At 39.3% G+C, this 13,935-nt stretch overlaps 1 protein-coding gene across 2 annotated transcripts in view; it reads left to right on the forward strand.

Moving 5' to 3' along the window:
- The window catches only part of SMPD3 (sphingomyelin phosphodiesterase 3), a 255,911-nt gene that overhangs the window by 171,147 nt on the left and 70,829 nt on the right, over positions 1-13,935 (forward strand). For both annotated transcript variants that reach the window (XM_003758442.3, XM_031950214.1), the window contains exon 3: positions 5,167-5,235. The gene's annotated coding sequence lies outside the window, so the exon portion shown is untranslated. The remainder of the gene's footprint in view (positions 1-5,166; positions 5,236-13,935) is intronic.

Below are 13,935 nucleotides of genomic sequence, written 5' to 3' on the forward strand. Positions count from 1 at the left end.
CTCTGAAACCTTTCTGAGCAGGGCACCCTATGGGCTGGGGAAGAGAGGAAGGAATAAAATGAGGGGGGAAAAAGAGATGTTGCTATGAATTTTCCATTTTATCATCTGGCCTCCTCTGTCTCAAATGTTTTTATAGTTTGGGTTTTTTAAAAGGGCCGGGGTGAACGAAGATAGCCTTCTTTAGTTTCTCCAGAGAGCTCTTTCCCCTTAACTAGATCATGCACCAGCTCACAGGAATACAAACCATGGTGCTATAAAGCCACAGATCAAGGAATGATGCACATGGCTCCATTTCACTTAATCTTTCAAAAGCATTTCCCAAGGGAGGAGACAGAAGTGGGTGGATGTGTCTAGACTAGAAGCTGCCCATTAAGCTTCAAGCTCTTGGAGGACTAGAACCATGAGTTTTCTCAACTTTGTATCATCTCTACAATGGACAATTAGTGTGTGTTATTGTTCTACATCATCTAGACCACAGAAAGTGGTGGGCATTTCAGAAGGGTTAATTACATGTGTCGATTCATTCAAAATCATTTAAATGCCTTCTATGTGCCGGATCTCCTATGAGGCACTGAGATACAAAGAAAAAATGAAACAATTCATATCTTCAGAATGCTTATTAAAAAAAACAGGTACATAAATACTTTAATGAAAAATTAAAATGTGGTAAGTGCATAAAAGGGAAAGATCAACATAATGAGATCATTTTCAACTAGAGGAAATGGAGAAGATTTTACTAATAACAATGGTGGATCCCTAGCAGAGGCTTGGGAAAAGGAAAGACTTTCAAAAGGGGAAAGGAATGATAAGATATGTTATCAACCTTTTGACAACTTGATAGACTCAAGTTGTAGAGAGACATACATCTTCACAGATGGTCATTGTATAGATTTGTTTTGCTTGTTTATTACAACATTTAGAGGGGGGAGTCAAAGGATTGGGATTAGTAATAATGATGGGAAAACAGATCCATTGAAACCTTTTTTTAGATGTGCAGAAGAGAACAGAAGGAAGCACAGACAACCATAATAGTTTTGAAAGTACCATGTTGAATTTAAATACTCTTTTAAAAAGAAAGCTGAACATAACAGAGATTCACAGTTTCATGTATAATCTTCTTTTATGTTCTATTTTGTATCTGGAAATACTCCTGCTTGGGAAGGGGGTGTTAAGCTCAGAATAAAAAAATTAATTTAAAAAACTCCAAAAGAAGGTATATGGCATGGAGGCGTGAACATGATCCATGAACAAAGGCACATAGATGGGAGAGGAATTTGGGAATAGTAAGGAAACATGAAGTAGGGAGAGCAAGTAATTCAACATGTGGAAGGGAGCAATGTTCACTAAGACAGGACAAGCTGACCCAATTCTATTAAGTTAGCACTGTGCTAGATACCAGGGATTAACTGCACCCACTCCAGGGGCAGGAAGATTCTTCCCTCTGAATTCAAATCCGGCTTACTAACTGTGTGACCCTGAGCAAGTTTGCCTTGCTCAACTGTTGCCTCAGTTTCCTCATTTGTAAAATGAGCTGGAGAAGGAAATGACAAACTACTCCAATATCTCTGCCAAAAAAAAACCCAAATAGGGTCACTAGTTTCCTACTCCAGCATATCCCCTTAGCTTTAATGTATATACAGTATTCTCTCCAAATTGAAAACAAGATAGAAAGTGAATGGGATGATCTCATAATAATTCTGTAAAATGGGCTGCCACAGACTATTTTACAAAATAGCTACAAAAACCAAACTGGGAGAAGAGGGAAGAAGACTATCACGGATTTGGCTTACAATCAATCACTGGTGCTTTAAGGCATGAAAAAGCCCTTCTCTGGGCATCTTTGCAAGAAGTCAAGCTGAGGAAGCAATTTGTCTCGTCTCTTATTTGTATCAGGCGACCCAAACAGTTGCGCTTGAGCTGCAGCTGCCTCTGCTGCATTTGAGGATATTTTTTTTCATGAGTAATTTATCTTTAAATTCTGATGGCTCTTTGACTTGTGTGGGAGATGGAGGGGTTAGGTCAAGTTAACTAGGTCACGTTTTCTCTGCAATCTTATAAAAGCCTACGGAGAGCTAGAATCTGAGAAGCTGCAAAGATTGCACCTACCAGATGGTGCTGCCGGCTGATGAGTCCTAACAGATGCTGTTAGGCCTCTGCATCCTCAAAGTAAAAGTGAATACGCAGACTGTGCCAGTGGCCAGGGAAGACATATGGCGGTACCTGCAGGACCTACTGGCACAATGGTGAGCTGTACAAAACTGGCGGCCCGAGGGGTGCCCTTTGATGCAGGAGAGGAGGTAGAAAGCCGAGGCTCAGTGTGGCTGGCATAGGATCATCAGACTGGAAACTGAGGGGATGCCAGAGCTGGTTTAGTCCAATCCCCCCATTTTTCCAATGAGGAAGCCTCAGAAAAGTTAAATAATTTACCCACTACCATACAAGTAGTAAATGGCAGAGTCAAATTGCTTAATTTAATCCTTAACTATTAGCTCTTTGGAAAGATAAAGAAATGTGAAGATATAATTTGTTTAGCAAGTTATCTGAGTCTCTTCATGAGGGCCAGTTAGGTTCCATTTCATTTTACAGAGCTATAACTAGGACAGGGCCATTGGGACTTAGTCCCAGAATAGCTGCATTGAAAAAAGGGTAGTATTCCTCCTCTTTGAAATGCACAGGGGACCACCATGGGGAAAAGACTCTATGTTAGCCCCCCTAGATGAGAAGCAACAGCCCACTGCTGTCTTTCCCCAACAATGAACCAACACAATGCCACAGAATTGAGGCAAACTTCTTGCCCATCTCCTGGGACGCCGAAGACCACAACAATGGCTCCATGTCCTGGCTTTGGTCTCTATCTACCCCTCCCCTCTCCTGAATTTGCTCCAAGTGCTGGATTTCTTTGTCAAGTCTCTACTAATTTATTCTGTAGCATGCAAGGTAGCAACATAAACTCCTGATCACTGAAAGGATTTTCTAGTCTAATTTGGAGTTGGAAGGAGACTTTAAAGACAAACTACTTAAATGTCCCAATTTTATTGTCATGGAAGAGTCCTTGAGAGGGGACTTGATCTTCCCAAAACTCACAGAGCTAATAAGTATCAGCCAGGAGTCGAACAAAGCAGATCTGATTTGAAATCCAGGGCTTTAGTCACTCTATCACAGTCCTCTCAATTCTAGTGCTTTCTCTCTTTTAATGATTCCCTATTTATCCCATATGTAGCTTGTTTGTATATATTTGCTTATATGTTATTTCCTCCCCCATTACAGTGTAACCTCATTGAGAGAAGGAACTATCTTTTGCCCCTTTTTGTGTCCCCAGCACTTAGCCCAGGGCCTGGCACATAGTAGGTGCTTACTAAATGTTATTGGTTGGCAGATTGCCTGCTGCATGTCACTTGGAAGTTGACTTAACGCTAGTCCTCAGCTTTATTCTATCTCCTCATTCCCCTTGACTTCTTCCAACACCTGGACCCCACTCATGTAGAAACCACAGGATGCCCATTCTTTTCTCTAGGTAGCTCCTATACTTTTCACATTTCACAAATACAAAAACAACCAAGGAGATTTAAAAGTAGCTGGAAAAGATGCTGAGTTGTTTGAGAAAATAAGCATCACAATGCTCAACTGGCAGGATGCAGGAGGCAACAGAGTTTGTGCAAAGGACATTGGCTTTGGAAGCAGGTTACTGGAATTTGAGTCACAGATCTGGCACTTCCAGGCTGGGGAACCTTGGACACCATTTCCTCATCTGGAAAATGCGAGTACCAGTATTTATACTTCCTACCTCAGAGGGTTGTTGTGAGAAAAGTGTTTTGTAAACCTCAAAGCCTTATCAAAATGGGAGTTTTTGTTGCCTTTATATTCAACATTGGCCAAATCCTCACTAGAGTACTCCACTTTGGGCTTTCTCAGGTGGGTTTCCCAGCTTCCTTCGGGACCCAGCAAAAATTCTACCTCCTGCAGCAAGCCTTTCCCTATCCCTCTTAGTTCTGATGTTTTCCTTCTGCTAAGTATCTCCACTTTATCCTGTATATAGTTTAGTTTGTGCATAGCTGTTTACATGTTAACTTATTAGATTGTGAGCTTCTTGAGAGTAGGGACTTTTACCTGTCTTAGGACAGTACCTAGTGCACAATATAAAGAGTGTTTCTTGACTAAGTCTGGAACATCCAGAAGAGCCACAACTGAATTTAACAAATATATATTCATCATCTATGCTGTGTGTTTCAGAGTCAGAAAGTCAGAGCAAGGCAGAAAGGTTAAAAAAATATTATTTCATTCAAAAAAGAGACTATGAAGTAAATATAAATCATGTATATTTTCCTTTTTCTAATATTTAAAATAGAATCACAGAATTCAAATAAACATCAGTAATCAGATTTTTAAAAGAAAAGGGGGGGGAATACTTTATATCAAATCCCAGGGAAAACACAAATGTTCATTAGCTAAAAGGATGATACAATAGACAGAGCAATAGTCAAATTTGGAAGACCTGGCTTTGAGTTGATGCTGACTACTCATTAAGCTGTGTCATTATGGCCAAGGCATTCAATCTCTTTGGGCCTCAGTTTCCTTATTTAGAAAAATGGAGATAATATTTCACACACATATATTCCCTGAAAGATCATAGCAAGCAAGAAAGGTCCTTGGAGAGGATCTAATCCAACCCCTTCTTCATAAAGATAAGATTCAGAAAAGTTGTGACTTACCCAAAGTCACATAGGTAATAAATAACAGAGTCTGGAGTTGAACACAGACCTTCTAAAAGCAAGTGTAGTCAGGTGCTATAGTGGACAGAACTCCTGACCTGGAGTTCAAATCTAGCCTTAAATACTTACTAGCTGAGTAACTGTGAACAAGTCACTTCACCCTCCTTGCCCCAGTTTCCTCATCCATAAAATGAGCTTGAAAAGGAAATGGCCAACCACTGCAGAACCTTTGCCAAGAAAACTCCAAATGGAGTAATAGTCAGATGGGACTGAAGTGACCAAACAACAACTTTTTGACATCAAATCCCATGCTTTTTCTACCACATCACACTGCCACTGTACCCAGGGATGTTTGCATGTACCCAGGGATGTTTGCAAGGAAAAGGTGCTATTTCAATGCAAGCAATTGTTTTCCTGCCTGAATGATTCCATTCTCCCTGTATTTTGTATCTTGCAGGATTCACGGGGCGCAGCACTGAGGGGACCCTCACTCCTTGCAAGGAAGATTGCTGTGTGACCGTTTTTGGTATGTTGCAAAAACTTTGGTTTCTCGTTGTTGATATATTTTAATGCTTGATGATCAGCACTTGGCAGTTAGTGAGAGAGGACAGCAGAAGATGAGGGTTAGAAGAAGGGGGTCTGTGTTCCTTGTGCTATGGTCCCAAAGCAGCATTCTTTATAAGAAATGTCACCATACCCACATAATATAAATAATAATAGTTAGCAGTTTCATAATAGCACTTTAAGGTTTGCTAAGTTCTTTACAAATACTGTCTCATTTTTTTATCCTCCCAACAATCCTGTGAAATAGGTGCTACTATTATCTCCAGATGAGGAAACTAAGTGACATGTCTGAAGCAGGATTTGAACTCATAACTTCCTGATTTTCAAGTCCAATGCTCCAACCATCGCTCCATATAGCTTACAAAGTGGGGAAAAGAAATGGGGGAATAATTTAACTCTTATTATATGTAGGTTATTATCAACTAGTGTGGATGTAGCCTAAGGAAGAATGGATGTCAGGAATAGAGTTTACTCATTTTTTCCCTGATGCTATTCTCAGTAACCAACCTGTTACTGTTCTTCAAGACAATTGTAATGGCTGTAAATTGAGGAGGAACATCGCAAATCAGCAAAGTGATTCCACCCTCAATGATTGCTCTTATCCTTAAATAGAGGTATTCTTTCTCTTGGGGAGCAAATCAGTTCCAAGGAATTTAATTATCACCTCTATGCAGGTGACTCCCAAACAGATCCTGATCCTAAGCTCATCCCTATATAATCTTACTGGACATTTGTAAATGGATGCTCCATGGGCATTTGAAGCTCAATAAGTCCAAATCAGAACTCACTATCTTCTGGCTCTTTGCTATTTCTTTTAAGAGAGCCACTGTGCTTCTAGTCCCCCAGATGTGCTAGCTCAGAGTCATCCTAGACTTTTCCATCTCCCTTCGTTTATAGACAGTCAGCTACTAAGGAATATCAATTTGGCCTCTACAACATCTCTTGCACCTATCCCTTTCTCCCTACTTTCATGACATGAGCTTAATTCAGGTCCATTTTCTACATTTTTATTTACTATTGTGTGCATATTGTGTTCTCTGCCCTCCCCCCAAAATGAATGAATCCTCAAGATTGGTTGGAGACAGAGTAATAGAAAGGATTTTATCCTTGGATTAAGAGTTCATAAATCTGCTTCTTAACTATGTGACCTACCAGCAGTAAAAAGAATGGGGTTTCAGGAATCAAAAGTTCCTGGTTCTGGCACATGGTTCTGTGACCATGGGAAGGTCTCTGCCTGTCTTAGTTTTCTTACTAAGCATATTTCTTAAATATGCTTTAACTACTCATCCGAGTAGGTTTTCTCAGTTTGCCTGTTTGTACACAATTGTTTGCAATTGTCTTCTCCATGAGACCACAAGTTCCTTGAAAGCAAGAACTGTCCCGGCCTTTCTTTGTACCTCAACTCTTATTACAGTGCCTGGAAAATAGTAGGCATTTTAATACCTGCTGCGTTGGGAAAAAATAACCGTGTGATCTTGAGCAAATCACTCCTCAGAGCCTCAGTTTCTCACTTGTGAAATGGAGATAATAATGCCTGCGTTTCTTTACCTACTTTACCTACGTTACCTACTTTAGGTAAAAGAGATGGAGAAAATCAAATGATACTGTATATCTGGTGTTATATGAATGTCAGCCACAATTATTCTAAACTGCTAGGTTCTCTAAAAGAGATTCCAGAGACCATTATCCCCGCCCCCATTTCCTTGGTCATTAATAAAGAATGAACAAGGTAGTTAGGAGAAAGTGCTTTGTGAATCTTAAAGTGACAAGTGAAGCATCAAGGACAGCTATCATTATCATCATTCTGCCTTGCCCCATCAACTGTCAGTCTTTAATATCTTCTGAAAGAATCTTCTTATTAACATTCTCCTGGTCTTTCTCCCAAGCTCATCTCCAGGTATGTAGAATAATGCTGATTTCTATACCCACTAGCTTTGGATCATTTGGAAAACAGATTTAGTCTGTATGTTCATGGAGCAGACCTTCTAAAATGGACAAAAATGGTAGTATGTTGTCCTCTTGTTGAGCCATAAATCCATTTCTGATTTGAATGATAGTAGTAGGAGTAATAGTAGTGATGATAGCTAGCATTTGATGTTCACAAAGTATCTTATTTTATCCTCACAATACTCCTGGGAAGTTGATACTATTTTTATGCTCATTTACAATGAGGAAACTGAGGCAGATGAAGACTTGTCTAGGATCACACAGATGGTATATGTCAGAGATAAAATTTGAACTTAGATCCTTCTGGCTTCAAGTCTGGTTCTAACCACTACACCAAACTGCCTCTTATAAGGTACATGGAAGCAGCATGATCTAATTAAAGAGCACTGGATTTACAGACAAAACGCTCACAGTGGCTCTGTTGCTTACAATATGGCAGGCAGGTAACAGGCATTTATTAAGTTCTTACTATATCCCAGTCAAGGTCTAAGCTTTGGAGATACAAATGAAAGTAAGAAGAAAGTCCCAGCCCTCAAGGATCTGACATTATAATGGAGGAAGTTAACACACAAAAGGAATGGGTAAAGTAAGGGAGAAAGATACCCACAAGGGAGTTTGAAAATGAAATCTGGAAGAATCAAAAGCATTATCAGGTCACTTAAATTCCATGATTTTTTCATCAGTTAAAGGAGTCATTGAAACTGGCTCCCTCTAAGTCCTTTCTAGATAAGTTATTAAATAGGCACCTAGGCTCAAAGGCTAGAAGAGGTCTTAAAGATCATCCAAGTCTATTCTCCCATTGTAGACATAGAAACCTTGGCCCAAGAACTTAAGTAAATTTATCTAAAGTCAGACAGAGGGACAGACCTAATACTAAAATCTAGGTCATCTGCCTCTAAATCTACTGCTACATTGAATTGGGTTTTTTTCCCATGAGAATTGTTTTTTTCTCTTAAAGCATTTCCTTTTCACAAGTCATGGAAGAACCAGAGTTGTAGTGAGTCCTAAGACCCTAGGTATTGGGCAAGCCATTTTCTTGTTGTCTCCTTTGCAGGGATCTCAGTTGTACAAAGAGGTGGTGAATATGTATACAGACTCCTCCTATTTGTAGAATGAATTCCAGTTTTCCTATGTACTGCTTGGGGAGAAGGAGAAGGTAACATCCCTGTCTTAGATATCACCTTTCTAGGTGGTGAGTTGCCCATTGCTACAATGCCAATATCCATTGAAGGAAGACTAACTGCTGAGTCACCTTTCAAGGAGCAAGCTGAGCCTCTCTGCTGCTTCTACCTTGAGACTTCCTTCTAATTGTTCTGAGCCTTACCAAACTATTACTGTTGAAAAGATTTGGAGTGGGTGGTACTGCAGCTCAACTTCTTGAACATTTCTGCAGGATCAGAAGAGAAGATTTAGGATTGGGATAAATTATTAGCATAATTTAACTTCCTGCCATTCCCCAGAGGAGGCATGGTAGTGACAAGGAAGGGAAATGTAAGGAAAATTGAGGACAGCAGCAAATAATGATGGATTCAAAGGCTGTGAAGTTTCCTAAAGAAGCTGATTTCTCTCCTAATAAGGAAGAATAGAAATACAGAGCTGCCAGAGATACAGGTAGGGATCAGTAATGCAAAGAAATGGATAAATTGTCAACTAGGAGCTGAGATAAAGGAAAGCAGGTGGAAATGGAAAGTGCAGAGCTTAATAGGATGCATCCTAATTTCCTTAGTATGCAGGGCATGGATCTAGAAGCCGGCTGACTTTTCATATTCTATGCCAGTTCTATAGTGATAGTAATGATGCATGACAGAGCCTCTCCTACAGGGATGAAGTTTATAGGAGCCCTGGTAATGGCACCCTCCCATGGTTAGTGGTCCAGCATTAGCTTCTATCAGTCACACCTGTGCAGCCTGCAGAATGACTACTCAAGATAACTAGATCACACAATAGTCAGGTCCAACACTATCATCCATTCAGTCAGTAAACATTTATTAAGTGCCTACCATATGCTTGTGACCTTGAAAAATCATTTTTTCTCTTTGAGCCTCAGTTTACTCATTTGTAAAAGAGGCAGCTGAACCATAACATCCTTAAGGATGATGATACATCCACAAGGATGATAATATCATCCACATCATTCTATTTCTTTTGTCAAGGAATCAGCGAAGTCCCATGCTGGTGACTCAGCAGATGTATGTTGGAAACATCTAAAGGGAGTCCATTTGAATATAGTCCTTCTGGCCTAGAGCTGTGAGAAATAAGACTCATTCTTCTGATGAGTTTGGGGTTAAAAAACAATTCCGCTGTCCCTGGTACTGATCCAGATTAACATACCAGGAGAAAAAAAGCCTTGTAATAAAAACCAGGACAACTGCCTTCTCTCTCTAGCTCCCATACTGATGGTCAAGAAACAGGACTTTGGAAGGTCACATTTCACCAATAAATGTGTGTGCTTTCCCCACTGGATTAGTGCTGGAAATATTAAAACTTCCCAAACTGTCTAGACCAGGAGTTTTAATTTGGGATCCACAAAATAAATTTCCGGGTATCTGTGAGCTTGGAAAGAGAACATAATTTATATATTGATTTCAATATAAATTGATTTCCTTTATCATACTATGTATTTTATTTTGTGCATTCAGTAACAATTCTAAGAAAGGATCCACTGGTTTCCTTTAGCTAAAATATCTATGATAAAAAAAAGGTTAAGAATCCCCTGGTCTATACAATGGGAGAAATGATAATAATAAACTTCCCTTTTATAGATTTCTTGAAGGTTTAAAAAGCACTTTGTATGTATAACACATATTGTGATCCTCACAATAACCTGTGAGAAAGCTGTTTTTAATATATCCATTTTACAAATGGGGAAACCAAAGATCCAAAAACTTAAGTGACTTATACAAAGTTAAGCTCCCAGAATTCATGTCTTCCTGACATGTTTTCCTTCGGAAAACAACTTGAGTCTTCCCAATCACAGAATTATAAATTAGTGCAGGCGTCCAAAAGGACTGTTGTCTTAGACATAGGGATCAGCAAAGTGAGTAGTTGATCTATGGCTTCAGGAACTACATCAATCTACATTCAGGAATCTGCATCAATAGAAGATGGACATTTATTGAATCAAGAAGATCTCTTCTCAGATTGGTAGTGGGGTATCAAAGCAGCAGTGTGGGCATGTGTTTGAAGTGTCAGCCAGTAGTTTCAATCACAGCAAAGTACTGTGTGGGAGTCATGAAGATGTCAGCCATGTGCAAGAACAGCCTTGAAAATGATTGTCAAAATTCAAAATTAATACTGACTCTGCCCACATTTCCTAATGCCATCCTTCACCTTCTGCCCATCCATTTACATAACCCCAGCACTGCTCCCCCCCCCAAAGTCCATATCGCTCAACTCCCAGAATGCCGGCACCTGCTTACAACAAATTTATTAACGTTTCCCCCACAGGCAGTGTCATCTCCAGGATCATGGACAACAGTAGATCTTTGATGGCAGATCAGACATGAGTCTAGAGAATACAATTCTAAAGATAAAAATAGGTCCTGGAAGATAATAGTAAAGGTAGAGTTTTGAGGTTAGAAACCAAGGGAGCATCCAGAGTTAGAATGAATTCAATTTCCCCAAAGAATCAGAGATCTGATCCCTTGGATCAGAAGCCAAATGACTTGCCCATATTCACAGGCAGTATCAGAGCCAGTTTTGAGTCCACATCTCCCAGCTCTAATCCCATCATTCTCCCCATGATGTCATGTTGTTGGATATGAAGGACAAAATTGAGCTGAAAACTAATGCAAGTAGTTTGTAGAGCCATGTACAAATATTGATGGTGTAAACAAGCAACCAGTCAAATTAGTAAGACAGCTAGGACCTGGAAGGACACAAACACTGTAGGGCATTCAGAATAAGTAAGAAATCAAAAAGTTTGGGGCATCTAGGTGGCACAGTGTACCAGCACTGGATGTGGGAGAACCCGAGTTCAAATGCAGCCTCAGTTCATCATTACTGGCTGTTACTAGAGTGAACAGAAAAAATCAGAAAGTTCAAGAAAATAGTAACAAGGAAATCCCAAGAAACTGAAGGGAAAAGACAAACCAAAAATGGAAAGGATACCAGCACCAAGAAAGAACTTAATACCTAAGAAAATCTCTCCCAGTCTTTTGGCTAATTTCTTCTCAGACAAAAAAAAAATCCCAGTACAGTTAGCCTGTGATCAGATTACTGAGAACATTTAGGTAAGGCTAAAAGTGTGCTGAAGGGAGAAAGCAATAGTTTCTGGCAGGCAAAGTCTGATATATATGCAGCCATCCTTGAAAATTGTGTTCAAATAAGTAGAGGGAAAAACCAGCCATGGCAACAGCTAGACACTGGCAAAGAAGAAACTAAAATGAAAGATGAGGCTACGGTAAAGAAAGGAAAAGGCAGATACCAAGAGAGCCATTTAGCTCATTCATATGAGTAAAGCTCCACCCCACAACTGTTCTGGGAGATTAGCAGCACAAATAATATTATCCCCCATTTTGAAGATAAGAAAACTAAGATTCAGAAATCAAAGGACCTGTCCACAGTCAGAGACAGTATTAGTACCCTATATCTTCCAGCTTTAATTCCATCACTTTTCCATGACCTTAGGCTGCTAGATGGAAATGTAAACTAAAAGGCAAGTGGAGTTGAAAACTAATACAAGTATTTTTTTCCACTGGGAGACTGTGATAAAATAATGTTGCCTGTTATAGTAGAGAAACAGTATAAAATGAGTATTGCAAAGGTTCAGATTATATTATTGGTCAAATATGTCTTCTGAGACTTCAAGAGAAGTGTTTTATGAGGCAGTCCTATGGAATCAGTCACTTTAACAGTTCTCTGATCCTAGAAGCTACAAATCCACAACCCATGATAGTGTCTAAGTTGACCTATATAACAAGAAAACAGAAGGAAAAGGACAGGTCCTTGGGCTTTTAAGAATCCAAAGAAGTGAGTCAACCAAATGGCTCTCTCACATTGAGGATGGCTGAGATCTGCTACAAGGGCAGGAGAAATCTCAAAACCAGACCAACTTAAGTACCTCTTTTGCAAGCACTTCTTACCATCAGATTCCTTAAATCTAACAAATTTGGGGAGAAATCTCTCAATGAGCCTTCACTACAAACAGGCTTTATTTTTCTTTTTAACATTTCTATTTATTATTAGCATTCTCTCTTTTTAAATTTTGGGCTCCAGATTCTCTCCTTCCCTCCTATCCCTCGTCCACTGAGAAGGCAAGTAATATAATATCAATTATACATGTGAAAGCATGAAAAGTATATTTCCATGTTAACATTTTGCGGGAAAAAAAAGCAAGAAAAAAATTAAATAATACTTCAATTCTTTCTCTGGAGATGGGTGGCATGAGTCCTTTGGAATTGTCTTGTTTCATTGTATTTCATTGTATTGTACTCATTGTACTCATTCAGAGTAGCCAATATATAGTTGAATCTCATTACAATATTGCTGTTATTGTACAGTGATCTCCCAGTTCTTCTCACTTCACTTTGCATCAATTCATATAGCTCTTGCTATGTTTGTCTGAAATCATTCTCCTTGTCATTTCTTATAGCATAGGCAACCTTTGTTTAACAGATGAAATATCTTTCAACTTTAAAAAAATAAAATAAAATCAAGCCTAAACTCCCAAAAAGGAAGTCTTAGATTTCTCTAGAGAGAATTCCTTCAATACAAAAGCCAATTATTTTGTTTCACAGCATATTCTGTAGAAAAGGAGGCAAAAGAAAGCTACTGGGACAGCTGTGGGACTGAGTAAAAGGATTTGTGCATTGTGATCCAGAAAAGCAGGAGCTGGAGCATGTATCTGACGTTTGGAGGGTGAGGAGGAAGGAAGAGGTCGGCAACCCTGACCCACTCAGTCAGTGCTCACTTTGATTTTGGTCTCTCTGCCTTTGAGAGATGCAAACTGCTGAAAAAAAGCCTGGAAATTGCTTCCTAGTACTTTTCCTCCAGATTAGTCCTGCTTCTAAGCCACAGGCCTGATCAAGAGCAGAGAGACTCTAAAAAATTTCAAAACCTGAATTTGAATTTGACTGTTAAATACACTTACTTACTAGGTAGTTAATAAAAGTCTCTCTGCTTTTAGCTCAATGAAATTTTTAAAGGTCATGGGTTTTTTTAGCTCACTGTCTAAAAATGTACTCGTGTTTCATCTCTCTGTGTTGGAGGCTTTGGGGGTTTTTTTGGTCTTGTTTTTGTTTTAATTAACTTTGGTTTTAATGAGATTTAAACCTTTCAGTATACTTGGGCAGATGGGACCTGCTTACGTGAAAATGGGCTCGTTCCTATATGAGGATCTTGAGTATGTGTATGTGTCAAAAAAGACATAATTGTCATAAACACAGTAGAACTTTTACAAAGGACATTAACTTCAGAAAGATATAATTACAAACATACAAAATTATTCCCCCAAATTATGGGACACATAATCCCCTGCCTCCAGGCCACCTACAATTTTTTTTTTTTGCTGAGGCAATTGGGGTTAAGTGATTTACCCAGATTATGCTAATCTCCCATAACACAGCTAGGAAGTTTTAAGTGTCTTGAAACTGGATTTGAACTCAGGTCCTCCTGACTTCAGGGCTGGTACTCTATCCATTGTGCCACCCAGCTGCCCACGCTCCCCAACTACAATCTTTAAAACAAAACCATTCTTGTGTGGAAAGGATTAGAG

The sequence above is a fragment of the Sarcophilus harrisii genome, chromosome 2 (genome assembly GCF_902635505.1).
Source record: "Sarcophilus harrisii chromosome 2, mSarHar1.11, whole genome shotgun sequence".
Taxonomy (NCBI): domain Eukaryota; kingdom Metazoa; phylum Chordata; class Mammalia; order Dasyuromorphia; family Dasyuridae; genus Sarcophilus; species Sarcophilus harrisii.